Here is an 18,168-nt window from a genome sequence, read left to right as displayed (position 1 = left end):
AAGTTGCAGCTATGAGGAAAGATTGGATCGGCTAGGGTTGTTTTCCTTAGAACAGAGGAGGTTGAGACGTGACTGAATTAAGATGTACAAAATTATGAGGGACCTAGATAGAGTGGACAGGAAGAACGTTTTCCCCTATTGGAGAGATCAATTACCAGGGGGCACAGATTTAAGGTGATTGTTAAAAGGATTAGAGGGAACATGAGGAAAAACTTTTTCACCCAGAGGGTAGTGGGTGTCTGGAATTCACTGCCAGGAATGGTGGTGGAGGCAGAAACCCTCAACTCTTTTAAAGATACTTGGACATGCACCTGAAGTGCTGTAACCTGCAATGCTACAGATCAGGTTCTGGAAGGTGGGGTTAGATTGGGCGGCTAGTTTTTTTGGCAGGTGCAGACACGATGGGCTGAATGGCCTCCTTCTGTGCTGTAAATTTTCTATGGTTCTATGCTTTGAAAACCAAAAAAATGTTAAACAGATACATCAGGGATAGGAACTATTTATAGGATAGGAACGGCAAATAAACCACTAACCTCGAGGAAAATATTTCTGCAAAAAACATATTTGTTGATTTGAAAGTGTTTCTTCTGGTACTGTCTTAGCTGTAGTAATATTGTTAATTGAATAATGTATTTTGTTTACCTCATTTCACCACCACAGTGTTAGATTTTATCTCATTGCGTATCTTTACAGCACTGTATTGATATTTCACCGTCAGACTACTTTCAGCCACACTAGAATAACAGTGGATTACAGGGATTTAAACTGCAGGAACTGCACATAGTTTTAATGCAAATATGAAGGAGTTGGGATGATTTCCTCCCTCAAACAAACAATGTCATAGAATCATACAGCACAGTAACAGCACCTTTTATTTAACATGCCTGTGCCAGCACTTTGTAAGAGCTATCCAATTACATAGTATTACATATAGGGGGATTTTATGCTGTCATCTGCTGTGGTTTTGGAGGTGGGGAGAGCATTTAATCAGGCGGGACAGTGGCGGGTGGGGACCCTGCCACCATTCTGCCTCCACCCCAATTACGTCCGTGGCAGGAAGGCTCTTTGCTGCCAAATGAGGCCCTTAAGTGGACAATTAATGCCAATTAAGCGGTGGATGGGCCTGTCGCCACATGGGGAACATGCCAAGCAAAACCGTGTGGGTTGCTTGCCAGCTCTAGTGAAGGGTCCCTCGTTAAAAGACACCTAGTGCCTGATTGAGGGACGCGGCATCAGGGAAGGGGGGCGCCGCCTGAGAGCCACCCGCCTGCCCTTGCTACCGACCGTCCTCACACCCCCCTCCCCCACTCTGCGAAAATCTTCTGGCCATGACTCACCTGTGACCTGGGTCCCTCATTGATCCACGGCTGCCGATGGGATGCATTACCGGCACAGCCACCACCTCTGCATTGGCGCTTCTCAGTAAAAGAGCTGCTGGCCTCTGATTGGCCAGCCACTCTCTGTCGTCAGGGTCCAATTGGCACGTAATGCGGCCAGCCTTCCCCAGAGGAGGTGACGTGGGACTGTTGCCAGCTCTTCAGCAGGTGGCTGAGACCCCCATTGCCTACATAAAATCCCTCCCATAGTATTTACAGCACGGAAAGAGACAATTCAGCCCGACAGATCTTTGCCGATGTTTATGCTCCACACGATTCCCAGTCCCCTGCTCTTTCCCCATAGCCCTGCAAAATTTTCCTTTTCAACTATATATCCAATTCCCCTTTGCAAGTTACCGTCGAATCTTCTTGCACCATCCAATGTATTCTGGATCACAACAATTTGCTGCATAAAAAAAATTCTCCTCATCTCCTCCCTGGTTCTTTTACCAGTTACCTTAAATTTGTGTCCTCTGGTTAGCGACCCTCCTGCCAGTGGAAAGAGTTTCCCCCATCTACTCCACCAAAATAGGTGGCACATTGGCGCAGTGGTTAGCACTGCAGCCTCACAGCTCCAGTGACCTGGGTTTAGTCTGGGTACTGCCTGTGTGGTGTTTGCAAGTTCTCCCTGTGACCGTGTGGGTTTCTGCTGGGTGCTCTGGTTTCCTCCCACAGCCAAAGACTTACAGGTTGATAGGTAAACTGGACATTACAAATTGCCCCTAGTGTAGGTAGGAGAATGGTGGGGATGTGGTAGAGAATATGGGATTAATGTAGGATTAGTATAAATGGGTGGTTGATGGTTGGCACAGACTCAGTGGGCCAAAGGGCCTGTTTCAGTGCTGTATCTCTCTGACTCTAAAATCTCTCATAATTTTCAACACCTCTATGAAGTCTTCCCTTAGCTTAATTTGCTCTAAGTAGAACAACACCAGTTTCTCTAGCCTCTCCTCAAAACTGAAGACACTGATCCCTGGTACCATTTTAGTAAATCACCCTTTCCAAGGCTTTAGTGTCCTTCCTAAAGTGTTGGGCCTAGAATTCGACACAATATTTCAGCTGGTGCCTAACCAATCATTTATAAAAGTTGTGCATAATGGCCTTGCTTTTGCACTCACTGTTTCTATTCACGAATTCTCTATGCTTTTTTAACTGCCCATTCAACTGTTGTGTGTTTCTACCTAAAAAAAGGAACTGGACAATGGCTTCCTCTAAAATACACAAAAATTAAATACCAGATCATGTCATCCATTCTATGGTTCTACAGTAAACACTTCAAATTAGTTTTACAAATTGTTTCTAAATTCATATAATAATCGTTTTAGTATCTGGGTGCCATTTAGGAGCGAATACTTACGTAAAGTATATTTTGTTAATAGTGTTTATCCTGACAAGAACTTAATTTGGTTCAGTAGATACCATTTCACAGTCTGTACTCGTTTCATGAGTATATCGATTACCATCTCAGTAAATGTCATATCACTCAGGTGAAGAGTTTTGCAGCATTCAGTCTTTTGCTTTCTACCTTGCTGTTATAGTCAAAAATTAGGAACACAGGTAAGTGGTAGCATTGGTTTAACAAGATTTTGAAACAATATTGTTTATCTATGTGGCATGTTTTTCAAAATAAATTCTGCTGTATCAGATGTTTGAAGTGAGATTAGAATTAAGAGCAGTTTTGTGCTTCATTTTTGCTGTGATCTCAGTAGAGTCCATTCCAGCTAAAAGCTTATGAATAATAAGATCGAAACAGGATGAATTAGTTAGAATATCTTAAACTTGGTGATTCATTAGAAGAATTACACTGCCCTAATATAATAGAACACCTGCACTTTGTTAATGAACCAAAATCTAGTCAGACCATTTATCAAATAAGACACAGTAACATTTTGAATTTATTTGGGCAGCAGTGTATGATTTGTTAAGAGAAAGTAAGTTAATTTGTCAATGCTGGATTTACAGACACTTGGGTTGTAGCAATGTTCATGTCAAACGTAACTTAATGAACAAGGAATAGCAGATTAAACATTGATTGATCTTGTGATCATTATGCATTCTAAAGATTTCTCTATGTCCCTAGCATTCTGAGTACACATGTTGACTTTGGACTTTGCCTTTCATTGGTGAGTAGTTTCCATGACATGAACAGGTGGGAGTTGTACGATGATACAGTTTTCACTGGCAGCACAACACAGAAAAATAATCATGAAAATGGTATTTAAACTTTGATTTTATATGGCCATTTTTCATATCTATGTCAAGATGAACACAATAATCTAAGCTTTTTTCCCCCAAAATGTAGAAGACCCCACCCCCAATTGAATTGCAAAGGATTCTGATTCTTGGAAAAAATAAAAAAAATTTTAATACGTAAGCTGCACAGGATATAAAGTCCAGAAAATAGGAACTGTTTTCATCACAATCTTTGTTGAGACTTGTTGGATGAGGGGAGAGATGGAGCAGGGCAGTACAAATCATCCTTTTGCTTCTATGGCTGGAAAAGGGAAAAGACAAAGTTCTTCGCGACATTAAAACTAGCATTAGATTGATTTTTGTTTACTATAATTTACTAAGGGGTAAAAAACATACCAAAGGGCACGAGTTCCTAGAGTGTGTTCAGGAAAATTTTCTACAACAGTATGTTGCTAGTCCAACAAGAAAGGAGGCACTGCTAGATCTGGTTCTTGGGAATGAGGTGGGCCAAGTGGATCAAGTATCAGTAGAAGAGCATTTAGGAGATAGTGATCATTATATCATAAGTTTTAGGCTGACTATGGAAAAGGACAAAGAGCAATCCAGGGTAAGAATAATCAACTGGGGGAAGGCCAACTTTAATTTATTTATTTAGAGATACAGCACTGAAACAGGCCCTTCAGCCCACTGAGTCTGTGCGGCCAACAACCACCCATTTATACTAATCCTACATTAACCCCATATTCCCTACTACATCCCCACCATTCTCCTACCACCTACCTACACTAGGGGCAATTTACAATCGCCAATTTGCCTATCAACCTACAAGTCTTTGGCTGTGGGAGGAAACCGGAGCACCCAGCAGAAACCCATGCAGTCACAGGGAGAACTTGCAAACTCCGCACAGGCAGTACCCAGAACTGAACCCAGGTCGCTGGAGCTGTGGGGCTAACCACTGCACCACTGTGCCGCCCGTATGGGGTAGGAATGGAGCTGGGCCAAATAAATTGGAGTCAAAAGCTGGCAGGAAAATGGGTAGAAGAACAATGGGCTACCTTCAAAGAAGAGATAGCTTGGGCACAGTCAAGGTATGTTCCCTTGAAGAGAAAAAGTAGGGCAAACAAATCCAGAGCTCCCTGGATGACAAATGAGATAGAGGTTAAGATAAAGAAGAAAAAGTGTGCTTATGACAGATGCCAGGTAGAAAATACTGATGAGAACCAGGCTGAATATAGAAGGTCCAGAGGGGAAGTGAAAAAGCAAATAAGAGAAGCAAAGAGAGAGAGAGCATGAAAAGAGACTGGCAGCTAACAATAAAGGAAATCCCTAAGTTTTCTATAGGCATATAAATAGTAAAAGGGTGGTAAAAGGAGGAGTGGGGCCGATTATGGACCAGAAAGGGGAATTACCAATGGAGGCAGAGGGCATAGCTGAGGTATTAAATGAATACTTTGTATCTGTCTTTACCAAGGAAGAAGATGCAACCCAGGCAATGTTGAAAGAGGAAGTAAGTCAGACACGAAAGGGGTTTAAAATTGATAAAGAGGAAGTATTTAAGTACTTAAAGTGGATAAAGCACCAGGACCAGATGAGCTGCATCCACGGATACTGAGGGAAGTGAGGGTGGAAATCGCAGAGGCACTGGTCATAATTTTTCAGTCTTCCTTAGACTCGGGGGTGGTGCCAGAGGACTGGAGAATTGCAAACATCACACCCTTGTTCAAAAAAGGGTGTAAAGATAAGCCCAGCAACTACAGGCCAGTCAGTTTAACTTCGGTGGTGGAAAAACTTCTAGAAAAAATAATTCGGGACAAATGTGAGTTAATTAATGAAAGCCAGCATGGATTTCGTAAGGGAAATTCATGTTTAGCTAACTTGCTGGAGTTTTTTCAGGAGGTAGCAGAGAGGGTTGATGAGGGCAATGCTGTTGATGTGATGTACATTGGCTTTCAAAAGGCAATTGATACAGTGCCACACAACAGACTTGTGAGCAAACTTGTAGCTCATGGAATAAAAGGGACGGTAGTAACATGGATATGAAATTGGCTGAGTGACAGGAAACAAAGAATTAATGGATGTTTTTTGGGCTGGAGGAAGGTCTGTAGTGGAGTTCCCGAGGGATCAGTCTTTGGACCCTTGCTTTTCCTGATATATATTAATGACCTAGACCTTGGTGTACAGGGCACAATTTTGAAGTTTGCAAATGATACGAAACTTGGAAGTATTGTGAACTGTGAGGAGGATAGTGTAGAACTTCAAAAGGACATAGACAAGTTGGTGGAATGGGCAGACAAGTGGCAGATGAAGTTCAATGCAGAGAAATGTGAAGTGATTCATTTGGTAGGAAGAACATGGAGAGACAATATAGAATAAAGAGTACAATTCTAAAGGGGGTGCAGGAGCAGAGGGACCTAGGTGTATATGTGCATAATTCATTGAAGGTGGCAGGACAGGTTGAGAGCGCGGTTAGTAAAGCATACAGTACCCTGGGCTTTATTAATAGGGGCATAGAGTACAAAAGCAAGGAGGTTATGTTGAACTTGTATAAGACGCTAGTTCGGCCTCAGCTGGAGTATTGCGTCCAGTTCTGGGCACAGCACTTTAGGAAAGACGTGAGGGCGTTGGAGAGAGTACAGAAAAGATTCACGAGAATGGTTCCAGGAATGAGGCATCTCAATTATGAAGATAGATTGGAGAAGTTAGGACTGTTTTCCTTGGAGAAGAGAAGGCTGAGAGGTGATGTGATAGAGGTATTCAAAATCATGAGGGGTCTGGACAGAGTAGATAGAGAGAAACTGTTCCCACTCATGAAAGGTTCGAGAACGAGACGGTACAGATTTAAAATAAATGGTAAGAGAAGCAAAAGTAACATGAGGAAAAACTTTTTCACGCAGTGAGTGGTTAAGGTCTGGAAAGCGCTGCCTGAGAATGTGGTGGAGGAAGGTTCAATTGAAGCATTCAAAAGGGAATTAGACTGTGAAAAGGAAGCATGTGCAGGGTTATGGGGAGAAGGCAAGGGAATTGCTCTAAGTGAATTGCTCTTTTGGAGAACTGGTGCAGACACGATGGGCCGAATGGCCTCCTTTTGCGCTGTAACAATTCTGTGATTCTGTATACAGGCATTTCGATACATGATTGACCTGTGCCTGTTGTTTGCCATGCAGGCCACATGCCAACTTCATTCTGCCTGCTCATTTGAGTGATTTCTGTGTCCAGGCAGAGCTAAACATGCTGTTTATTGGTTGGACACATCAGCAGGGGACCAATATTGTGAGTGACTAGCACCACTTAAAGCTAGTCTGCACCTCTTAAAGGGAGATATAATGTGGCTCGAAAAAGTGCTGGGAGTCATGGCTGAAGAGAATCTGACCTGGGAAAGAGGGAGGCATGGCACAAGAGGGGAGAGCACAGGTTCCAAGGTTTTCGGATACTGCACTGGAGTCTTGGTGGCCAAGGTAAAAAGGAGGAAAGATGTCCAATATCCACAGTGGGGTCGGATTCCCTCTAGACACACATTCAAAAGGCAGTGGGAGCAAGTAGCAGTGGTGGTCAATGCCAGGAGTCAAGCCCGAGGACCTGGATGCAGTGCCACAAGAAGCTCAATGACCTCACATGAGTGGTCAAGGTCAGTGAATGCACCTTCAGAGACCATATCCCACCAACCTCAGCCACTGCTCAAACCACCACAATCCCATCACTCACCTACCAACAATCTCTGTTAATCAGGAGGCATACCTAAAATGTACATGCTTCAACTCACCCTCGCACACTTAGCACTACTGCAGGCCTCACATCCACATCTCAAAGGTTGCACACACTGCCAGTTATTCAACCATGATAGCCACATCACATGAATAAATTGCAACACATTCACTGACACATTCCGCTCTCTCTTGCAGGATAAAGTGGTGCACAACCAGAGGCAACAGGAGCTAACTGTAGGGGGTCAGGCAGGCCTGCATGACTTAACCTCCATGGAGGAGACGGTGCTGGCCATTATTGGGACAACTATTGTTGAAGCTGTGGCCAGCAGCAGGACTGAAATCATTGAAGATGACAGAAACCTTATACATGATCCTCCTACACAAATCCCACTGCCCCCTCATCCCACACTCCCTCTGATTTACAATCTGTAGATGGTGTAAGCATGCACCCCTTATTCACCAACTACCCCCACCATCCCGGCCACTCCACACACCACAACATTAACTTTGTGTCTTTTTCCTTTGAAATACCCAAGAAGTGCAACTTGGCCAGGCAGTGGAGGAACAGGAAGTAGACAGTGATGTTGAAGACACACTGTCAATTGGTTTCACATTCATAGCGACCAGCTGAAATACTGATGCTGTGTAGTTTAGAGGATAGATTGGAGGTGGGATCTGCAAGTGGTGCAACACTGGTTATGAATGGCCCACAGTCAGGGCAGGGGGAAAGGGTAGCGCAGATGGCAGTTTACTGGAGAGCTAGGTTGCACACAGGTTCCACTGAAGAGGACTCAGATGAGGACTTTGATGGAGGAGCCTACAGAAGAATGGATATACACACTGAAATGCTTGGTGCATTAGGCAGCCTGCAGTCAATATCAAGGAGCATGAAGGAGTCCAGCACCAGCTTGGCATAAGACTTTGCGCAGAGCTTGGAGGCCATTCTTTCCAGCATGGAAGTGGTGGCCAACTCCATTTGCTCACTTGTGGACCCAACCACGATACAGCGTCTGATGGCCGATGTCACAGCAGTCCAGCAATCTGTGCTCTAACAGATTACTGGAATTGCTGAGGTGTCGCTCCAGGGAGCGCAAACCTGCTGTCCTTTCTGCCCTCCCACCCTTGCCACTCCACCAGTGCCCTTGCTGTTGCCTGTCAGCCAGCCAGCCCAGACTGCAGCCATCCGTACTGAGATGGTGCAATCCAAAGCCAAAGCTGCTCAAGGTCATCCTCCAAGGCCATCGGCAGTCTCCGCAACTGAAAGTCAGCAGGCTTCTGCCAGCCAGGCTGGAGTCATTGGAGTAGCATTGCATCGGAACAAGAGGGCAGGCAAAGGCACACAGAAGAAAGGCACTTGGGGAATGCACAAGGGTGACTTTTGTATGCAATATGGCATTTTTTCAATTATAAATTTGGTTTGGAATGTTAATTTTGCGATAGCTTTTATTTTTGCATTGTGACCAAACAAACACAGTAACTGTCAATGACAGAGAGTAGGTGAGGTGTAGGACTGTTGGTGAATAGGGAATTAGGTTGCGATTGTTGGTATCACAATTGGATGAGTTATTTATGGACAGCCCGGGCAGAAATGGGCTTTCTAGGTTGTCGCCTCTCTTCCTCTTTCTCCTCTTTTTGCTTTCTTCTCATGTTTCTACTTCCCGACAGCTCACCATATAGCTGGTGGCAATAGCTATCCCCTCATGATGGCAGGGTTGTGCAGCAAGCAGCAGAAACCTTGAATCCTGATACAGAGCGGTCCAGGCAACGGAAGCGTTGTTTCAGCACGCCAATGGTCTGCTCTTCCACATTTTGTGTGCCAGCATGGTTTTCATTGTATGCATAATGTGCACGTGTGAGTGGGTTGTGCACCAGAGTCATCGGCAAACAGTTATCGTCATCAGTGGCCACCCTTTGGTTTGCCAAGGTGGCTCAAATGCAGTTGGCTGCAGAATGAAGGCATCATAACTGCTGCCAGGATACCAGGCATTGGCCTGCATGATTTGCTGCCCGTAATCGCACAGACATTGAAGGATGGAACCCCTTCCGGTCCTTTTATATGGCAGAGTTGACATGCGGCACCCACAAAGTGACATGCGTGCAGTTAGTGGCAGCCTGCACCATGGGGAAGCCTGCAATTTTGGCAAAGCTACATGCTCGTTCTGTCTGCTCGTCTCTGGCAAGAGAGAATGAAATGTAGTTTACTCTCTTTGAATAGAGAGCATCAGTAACCTCTCTTACACAACAGTGGATGGCAAAGTGCAAGGTGTTGCTAATATCTCCAGTTCCAGCCTGGAAGGAGCCAAGCACATTGTAGTTAAGGAGGAGGAGTGTGAAGTATTGGATGTGATAAACAAAGGGAGAGAGGAAATATTAATGGGATTAGCATCCTTGAAAGTTGATAAATCACCAGAGCCAGATGAAATTTACCGTATGCTGTTAAAAGAAGCAAGAGAGGAAATAGCAGAAGATATGACCATCATTTTCCAGTCCTCATTGGATACAGGTGTGGTGCCAGAGGATTGGAGAACTGCTAATGTTATACCTCTGTTTAAAAAGGGAGCGAGGGAAATACTGAATAATTACAGACCAGTCAGTACTGGGCAAATTATTGGAATCTATTCTGAGAGACAGGATAAACTGTCACTTAGAAAGGCACAGGTTAATCAAGGATAGTCAGCATGGATTTGTTAAGGGAAGATTTTGTTTGATCAATTTGATCAAATTTTTTGAAGAAGTAACAAGGAAGATAGATGAGGGTAGTGCAGTTGATGTGGTCTACATGGATTTTAGCAAGGCTTTTGACAAGGTCCCACATGGCAGACTGGTTAAAAAAATAATATCCCATGGGATCCAGGGAAATGCAGCAAGGTGGATACAAAATTGGCTCAGTGGCAGGAAACAAAGGGTAATTGTTGATGGGTGTTTTTGCGACTGGAGGGGCTGTTTCCAGAGGCATTCCACAGGGCTCAGTACTGGATTCCCTGCTTTTTGTGGTAAATATTAACGATTTGGACGTAAATGTAGGGGACATGATCGAGAAGTTTGCAGACGACACAAAGCTTGGCCATGTGGTAGATAGTGAGGAGGATAGTTGTAGGCTGCAGGAAGATATTGATGGTCTGGTCAGATGAGTAGTAAAGTGGCAAATGGAATTCAACCTGGAGAAGTGTGAGGTGATGCATTTGGGGAGGTCAAACAAGGAAAAGGAATACATGATTAATGGGAGAATACTGAGAAGTGTAGAGGAGGTGAGGGACTTTGGAGTGAATGTCCACAGATCCCTGAAGGTAGCAGGACAGATCGATAAGATAGTTAAGAAGGCATATGGAATCCTTTCCTTTATTAGCCGAGGTATAGAATATAAAGCAGGGAGGCTATGCTGCAACTGTATAACTTATTGGTTAGGCCACAACTTGAGTATGACATGCAGTTCTGGTCACCTCATTACAGAAAGGATGCAATTGTACTAGAGAGAGTACAGAGGAGATTCACGAGGATGTTGTCAGGACTGGAAAGAAGCAGCTATGAGGAAAGATTGGATAGGCTGGGGTTGTTCTCCTTCGAACAGAGAAGGTTAGAGGAGATCTGATTGAAATGTACAAAAGTTTGAGGGGCCTGGATGGAGTGGAGGTGAAGGGCCTATTCACCTTAGCAGAGAGGTCAGTGATGAGGGGGCATAGATTTAAAGTGATTGGTAGGAAAATTAGAGGGGAGACGAGGAAAAACCTTTCGACCCAGAGGGTGGTGGGGGTCTGGAACTCACTGCCTGAAAGGGTAGTTGAGGCAGAAACCCTCAACTCATTCAAAAGGAGTCTGGATATATACCTCAAGTGCTGTAATCCGCAGGGCTATGGACCAAATGCTGGAAGGTGGGATTAGAATAGGTGGATCGTTTTTCAGCCGGCACAGACACGATGGGCCAAATGGCTTCTTTCAGTGTCTTAAACCTTCTATGATTCTATTTTATGAAAAGTTCATCACAACAGTCGCCTTCACCTTCAAAGCAACTGGCAATGCTGTCCTTACCCTGCTTTGAGGTTGCAGCTGGGGCTGCAGCAGGTGGCAGATTTCAGTGAGGATGTCCTTCTTGAAGAGCAGACATCTCACAGCTTGTACCACTGATATTCAGGTAGAAGAGTTGCTCCCCGACACTGTGGGCGAATATGGCCTCCTGCTGAGAGCTCTTCTCCCCTTCCTCCTCCTCCCTCTTCCAGCAGCTTGTCCAGTTCTGCATGGCCACTCCTCATTCTCCAAGTCATGCTATATTTCAAGGGGAATGTTACCTACTCATGGTGCAATGTCTGGAAGCAAATGGTTTGTGCAGGAGCTTTGAAGTCAGCAAAAAGTCCTTCAGCACCTGCCACAGCACCCCCTGTAGACTTTTGCAACTTGAAACAACTGTAAACTGCATTAAAAACTTGTAGTAACAGGCAGAAGAAATTAACCAGTACTAACCTGCAAGTGGTTGATGATTCCTTTAAATAACACTGGTGGGAGCTCCTTCCTACTGCTGAACATGTGTTCAGCTGTGTGAGGTTAAGAGAGGGTTTTAGCTGGAGTGTTAAGCTCCAAAATGGCACCGCTGGTGTCACATCCATAGGCTGAATTTTATCAGCCCTCTAGGATGGGCAGGGTGGAGTGCCCATCATCTTCCCAACGCCATTCAATTTAGTCAGGGGCAGGGAAGATTGAGGGCGGCCTTCTCACTCAAAGGCCAATTGAGACCCTTTACAGGGCTCATCCCGCTGCCTATGGCATTCTACCAGCAGTGGGGTGGTCCCCCGCTACGTGCAGAAATCGCCCAGTAACTCCAGGCAGCCTCCCTGTGGGCTGGTGTGGGGTGGGACCCTCCTGCTTGGGCAATCTGTGGCCCACAGAGGGCAAAAGCCGCCCCTGTGCCACCACCCCCCTGCCCTCAACATCCCACCCACCCCCACCCTTCAGGCAGGCAGGCCCCAGCAAGCTCAGCTCCACTTATCTCCTCTTTGAGGCTCCATAGCTGCTCCTGTTCTGGTCCCTCCTGCTGTTCCAGCAGTGGCCACCGCTCCCAGCGGTGCTGCTGCGACTGCTCAACTTCCAGCCCTCTGATTGGCCGGTAGCTCTTGGAGGCGGGATACACGTCCTTTAAAGGAAGGGGGCCCGGATACCAGACAGTTAAATACCGGCGTACCATAAAATGCAGCCCGGGGTCCCCCAAATGGCTGAGGCGGGGCTCCCCTTGCCTTTTTGGCCGGTGTCAGGACCCGCACCGGCTGCATAAAATTCAGCCTAGCATTGCACGCTGATTGAAGTCATGATCTGCCACTCTGCATACTTCCGGCATTCACTGTGCACTCACTGATGCCTGTGCCAATGCAGTATCTGGCGCAGTTGACCCCACAAATGTGTACGCATGCTGTCGACATCATTTGGCACTGTAAAGGCACGTGTAGTTTTCAAATAAAGGGCACTAACAATCCTAATTTCTCACCCTACGTCTTTTAAATGGAGAAAATGGAAATTTACAGCAAATTTACAAAAGGAAAGCTGAGTTCACATTTGGGTACAACCCTTCATTAGCACTCATATTAAAGTTAATCCTTTTTCTTTCAGATGTTAATTGATTTCCAGCATTTACAGTTTAACTTTCACTGGTGTGACTTTTCAAATAGAATACGACCAGTATATGTTCTATTTAATTTTGTTGCTAGCAATTTTGTCTTAGTCTGATGTATATCGATAAGGTTTGATTCTCCAGTAATTGTTAACTTCAAGATTTCATTATTCTTGCAAAATGCATTCCACAGTTTAACTAAAATTATTCATATCACGAATAAATCCTATTAACATTTGCAGTTTTTTCATCTGTTCCCAAAAGAATTTAAAAAGCAACGCAGCACTACCAGAATTTCTCATTTTGAGAATTTTCAATATTGGTATTGTTTGAATATGTAAAAAAAAATTACAATATTTTTTCATTGCGACAACTCTTCAGTAATTGCTAAGTTTTGCCCTTTTCTGCACCCTGTATAGTGACAGTCAGTGAACATACAAGCAGTGTGTGCCTGGTCCCTGGTACCTGAAGCTGAGTTTTGTAAACTACTCCCTGAGTCTTGGTAGTAATCAAGTCGTTCTGTAGTGAAAAATGCTTCACCACTTGCTGCAGGATATGCTTAAAGCAGAATAAGGTGGGTGGTATACTGCTTGCTACTGTGGTACCTATTTCTTTATAACCCATGTTAAACTCCAAACAGAATAAAGTATTTTTCATTTAAGTGTATACGTTTTCCTATGACAATGTGAACTATCCCTGTTGTTTTTCCTGCATTCTCCCCTTGCATGTTCCTTTGGGCACCCTCTGCTGCAAGGTGGGCAGTGTGCTGCCAATGCCACTCTCAAAAGATCGCAGAGCCAAGGTGATAGGGCTGTATGGGGACACCTTGGGACTGATTGTGTTTTCGTGTGCTGAGCTGCCAGGTTCGCTACTCATCTGCTGTGTATGCCTGCACCTCAGTAAGCACTTTAGCACGGTGTCGTGGCATTCCTAGTGCTTACTGCATGAAACCCATGTGCCACGGAGGGTGGGGCTGAAATATAGGGTCAGAATGGCTATCCTTAAAGCACTGCCATTCGCCCATAATTTGCTGTCAAAATAATGGTGTGGATAATAGTGTTCGCCATTATTTATGTGCAAATGCCACAGCAACTTCAGGAGCGGAGTGGATGTGAGGTTAAATGCAGAAATCCAGAAGTTCCTGTCCAAAATGCCTCTTCCTATTGTTTGTGAAAATGGCATCTCACTGACTGGCTCATCATTGAAATGCATTGAATAGCATGAAATTCCTGTACTTGTACATTTCACTCTAAGTGTACTTTTAGCAATGTGATATATGTTAATTACTGCCAGTCAACCTCTCTGGAACTGTAAATTAATTATTACAAGTCCCATTTCTATTGGCTTTAATTGTTGGAGATTTCAAAAATGTTAAATTTTATTTTTACTTTTTATTTTTTTTCTGGCTCTTTTTCCTTCTTAGTCCAATCTTTCTTTCCCTCTATCTCTCTTTCTGACCTGATTTGACATTGAATTCACCCATTCTAATTTCCACTTCCTTCTCAGTCCTTGCACTAGAAAGGTCATTGACTTGAAACGTTAACTCTGTTTCTCTGTCTGCAGATGCTGACAGCCTGACCTGGTATTTCCAAAAATTTTCTGTTTTTATTTCAGATATCCAGCATCCACAGCATTTTGCTTTTGTTTTAGCTCATAACCTATCCTGTTGTTTTGATGGATAATTTCACCTTGATTTCTAAAAAGATTGTTTAGTTGATATTCAGGATCATTTTTGTGAACCTTCATAGTGCCATACTGTACAAATCTGCAACGGAGTTAATTTATTCACTGGATTGGGCATCACTGACAAGGCTAATATTTATTGCCCATCCCTAATTGTCCTTGAGAAGGTGGTGGTGAGATGCTTTCTTGAACCACTGTAGTCTGTGTGGGGTAGGTACACCCACAGTGCTGTTAGGAAGGGATTTCCAGGATTTTGACCCAGCAACGACGATGGAATGGCAGATGGTTTGTGGCAAAGAGGGTAACTTGGAGGTCGTGGTGTGCCCATGTGCTTGCAGCCCATGTCCATCTAGGTGGTACAAATCATGGGTTGGGGAGGCGCTGTGGAAGATGCCTTGTTGAGTTGCTGCAGTATATCTTATAAACGGTTCACACAGCAGCCACAGTGCACTAGTGTGGAGGGAGTGAATGTTTAAGGTGGTGGATGGGCTGCCTTCAAGCGGGCTGCTTTGCCCTGGTTGCTGTTGAGCTTCTTCAGTGTTATTGGAGCTGCACTCATCCAGCAAGTGGAGAGTATTCCATCACACTCCTGACTTGTGTCTTGCAGATGGTAGACAGGCTTTGCGGAGTCAGGAGGTGAGTTATTCGCTGCAGAATTCCCATCCTCTGACCTGCTTTTGCAGCCACAGTAGTTATATGGCTGTCCAGTTAAGTTTCTGGTCAATGGTGATGCGCCAAGATGTTTATGGTGGGAGATTCAACAATGGTAATGCCATTGAATGTCAAATGGAGGTGATTAAACTCTCTCTTGTTAGAGATTATCATTGCCTGGTACTTACGGGGCACCAATGTTACTTGCCACTTATCGGCCCAAGCTGGAATGTTGTCCAGGTCTTGCCGTATTTGAGCACGCACTGCTTCAGTATCTGAGGAGTTGCAAATGGTACTGAACATTGTGGAATCATCAGCGAACATCCCCACTTCTGACCTTATGATGTTGAGAAGGTCAATGATGAAGCAGCTGAAGACGGTTGGCCTAGGACTACCTAGAGGAACTCCTGCAGCAATGTCCTGGGGCTCAGATGATTGGCCTCAAACACACACAACCACCTTCCTTTGTGCTAGGTATAACTTCAAAGAGCGGAGAGTTTTCTCCCTGATTCCCATTGACTACAATTTGGCTAGGGCTCCTTGATGCCATACTTGGTTAAATGCTGCCTTGATGTCGAGAGCAGTCACTCTCACCTCACCTCTGGAATTCAGCTCTTTTGTCCATGGTTGGGCCAAGGCTGTAATGAGGTCTGGAGTTGAGTGCCATGACAGAACTAAAACTGAGCATTGGTGAGCAGCTTATTGGTGAGTAAGTGCAATTTGATAGCATTGTCAACGACACCTTCTGTCACTTTGCTGATAATTGAGAGTAGGCTGATGGGGCGGTAATTTGGCTGTTTGGATTTGCCTTGCTTTTTGTGGACAGGACATATGTGGGCAGTTTTCCACTTTGTTGGGTAGATGCCAATGTTATAGCTGAACTGGAACAGCTTGGCTGGAGGCGCGGTTAGTTCTGGAGTACATGTCTTCAGCACTACAATGGGATGTTGTCGAAACCCATAGCCTTTATGTTTCCAGTGCACTCAGTCATTTCTTGATATAATTAGAGTGAATCGAATTGGCTAAAGACTGGCTTTTGTGATGCTGGGGACCTCAGGAGGAGGCCAAGATGGATTGTCCACTTGGCAATTCTGGCTGAAGATGGTTACAAACACTTCATCCTTGTCTTTTGCACTCACCTGCTGGGCTCTACCATCTTGAGGATGGGAATATTTGAGGATGGGAATGTTTGTGGAGCCTCCTCCTCCCATTAGTTGTTTAATGGTCCACCACCATTCACGACACTGAATGTGACAGGACTGCAGAGCGTTGATCTGATCGGTTGGTTGTGGAATTTCTTGGCCCTGTCTGACACGTGCTGCTTCTGCTATATAGCATGCCTGCAGACCTGTGTTGTAGCTTCACCAGGTTGGCACCTAATTTTCAGGTATGCTTGGTGCTTCTCCTGACATGCTCTTTGACACTTCTCATTGTACCAGGCTTGGTTCCCTGGCTTGGTGCTAATGGTAGAGTGAGGGAAATGCCAGGCCATGAGGTTACAGATTGTGGTGGAATTCAATTTTGCTGCTGCTAATGACCATAATGACCCTGGATCCCAGTTTTGAGCTGCTGGATCTGCTCTGATTCTATCCCATTTCGCACAGCGGTAGTGCCGCACAAGATGGATGGTTTCCTCATGTGCGAAGACAGGACTTTGTCTCCACAAGGACTGTATGCGATTTGAGAATAGGAAAGTCGTTATTGTTAACTTTTCTCACTTAATGACTTGCCAAACATATCTGTGGTGTTCGGGAGGTTAGTGAAGGCCAGATGCTCCACTGCAGGGAGAGAAGGAAAATTGGATAGGCAGTTTTACACAGGTCTCTGACACTAGAACAAGAACAAGATTAATGGAGGTCTGGGAGCAATTGAAATATTGTGGGTATTTCAGGAAGAGTGAAGCAGAAAGTAATTTACATAAAACTACTGCACATTATTCATTCAGCAGAACAATATAACGATTACTAACACCTCAAAGGGGTCATTTTACAAGTTCGTGTTTGAACTATAAAATAACTTTATAAATACGATAAGATCTGAATTTAAGTAATTTTAGCACTTTGAGGTAGTTTAGCAGAGCTCAAAACCGTATAAATGTTTGCTTGCTTTCGAATTTCTTTGTGTTCTGGTTGCTGTTGACTGACAGCCAAGCATTTAATTTCAAAGTAAGGTGGTACAGTGGAGTCTTGATATAATCAACTCCATTTCACACAAGCGAAGGATGGATTTTTGCCCATTTTAGTATTTCCGATTCCCTCTGTTTTTTTGGGATTCACACCACACACCTATCATCTGCTGGTGTGGGTAGATTGGAACTTGCTGGCAGTTTTCTACCAAACTTGCTGTGTTACTGATTGTTGGCCATGAATACATCTGTGTAGGTCCCACTCTTTGGAATTCCCTCTCTAAACACTTTGGCCTCTGTACCTCATTCTTTCTTGAAAACCCTCTTTAAAGCCCACTTTTTTTCTGCAAGGTTTTGGTTACTTGTCTTAATCGCTGTCTTATATATTAGTGACCAAGACTTGGGTGTACAGGACACAATTTCAAAATTTGCAGATGACACACAACTTGGAAGTATAGTAAACTGTGAGGAGGATAGTGACAGACTTCAAGAGGACATAGGCTGGTGGAATGGGCGAACACTTGGCAAGTGTAATTTAATGCAGAGAAGTGTGAAGTGATCCATTTTTGTAGGAAGACCGAGGAGAGGCAATATAGAATAAAGGGTACAATTGTAATGGGGGTGCAGGAGCAGAGAGACCTGGGTGCATTGGTGCGCAAATCATTGAAGGTGGCAGGACAGGTTGAGAAAGTGGTTAAAAAGGCATACGTGACCCTGGGCTTTATAAATAGAGGCATTGAGTGCATAAGTAAAGAAGTTATGATGAACCTTTAAAAAATGCTGGTTCAGCCTCAGGTGGTGTACTGTGTCCAATTGCTAGCACCATACTTTAGGAAGGACGTG

General features: G+C 44.4%; 1 protein-coding gene across 7 annotated transcripts in view; it reads left to right on the top strand.

The window, feature by feature from the left end:
* The window catches only part of si:ch211-161f7.2 (retinoic acid-induced protein 2), an 82,320-nt gene that overhangs the window by 48,499 nt on the left and 15,653 nt on the right, over nt 1-18,168 (top strand). For 3 of the 7 annotated variants that reach the window (XM_068040410.1, XM_068040405.1, XM_068040406.1), the window contains exon 2: nt 13,286-13,440. The exons of the other annotated variants lie outside the window; for them this stretch is intronic. The gene's annotated coding sequence lies outside the window, so the exon portion shown is untranslated. The remainder of the gene's footprint in view (nt 1-13,285; nt 13,441-18,168) is intronic. 7 annotated transcript variants of the gene reach the window in all.

This window comes from Heterodontus francisci, chromosome 10, assembly GCF_036365525.1.
Source record: "Heterodontus francisci isolate sHetFra1 chromosome 10, sHetFra1.hap1, whole genome shotgun sequence".
In the NCBI taxonomy this organism is placed as follows: domain Eukaryota; kingdom Metazoa; phylum Chordata; class Chondrichthyes; order Heterodontiformes; family Heterodontidae; genus Heterodontus; species Heterodontus francisci.
Note: the sequence above shows the minus strand (reverse complement) of the source record. Positions and strands in the feature narration are given on the sequence as shown.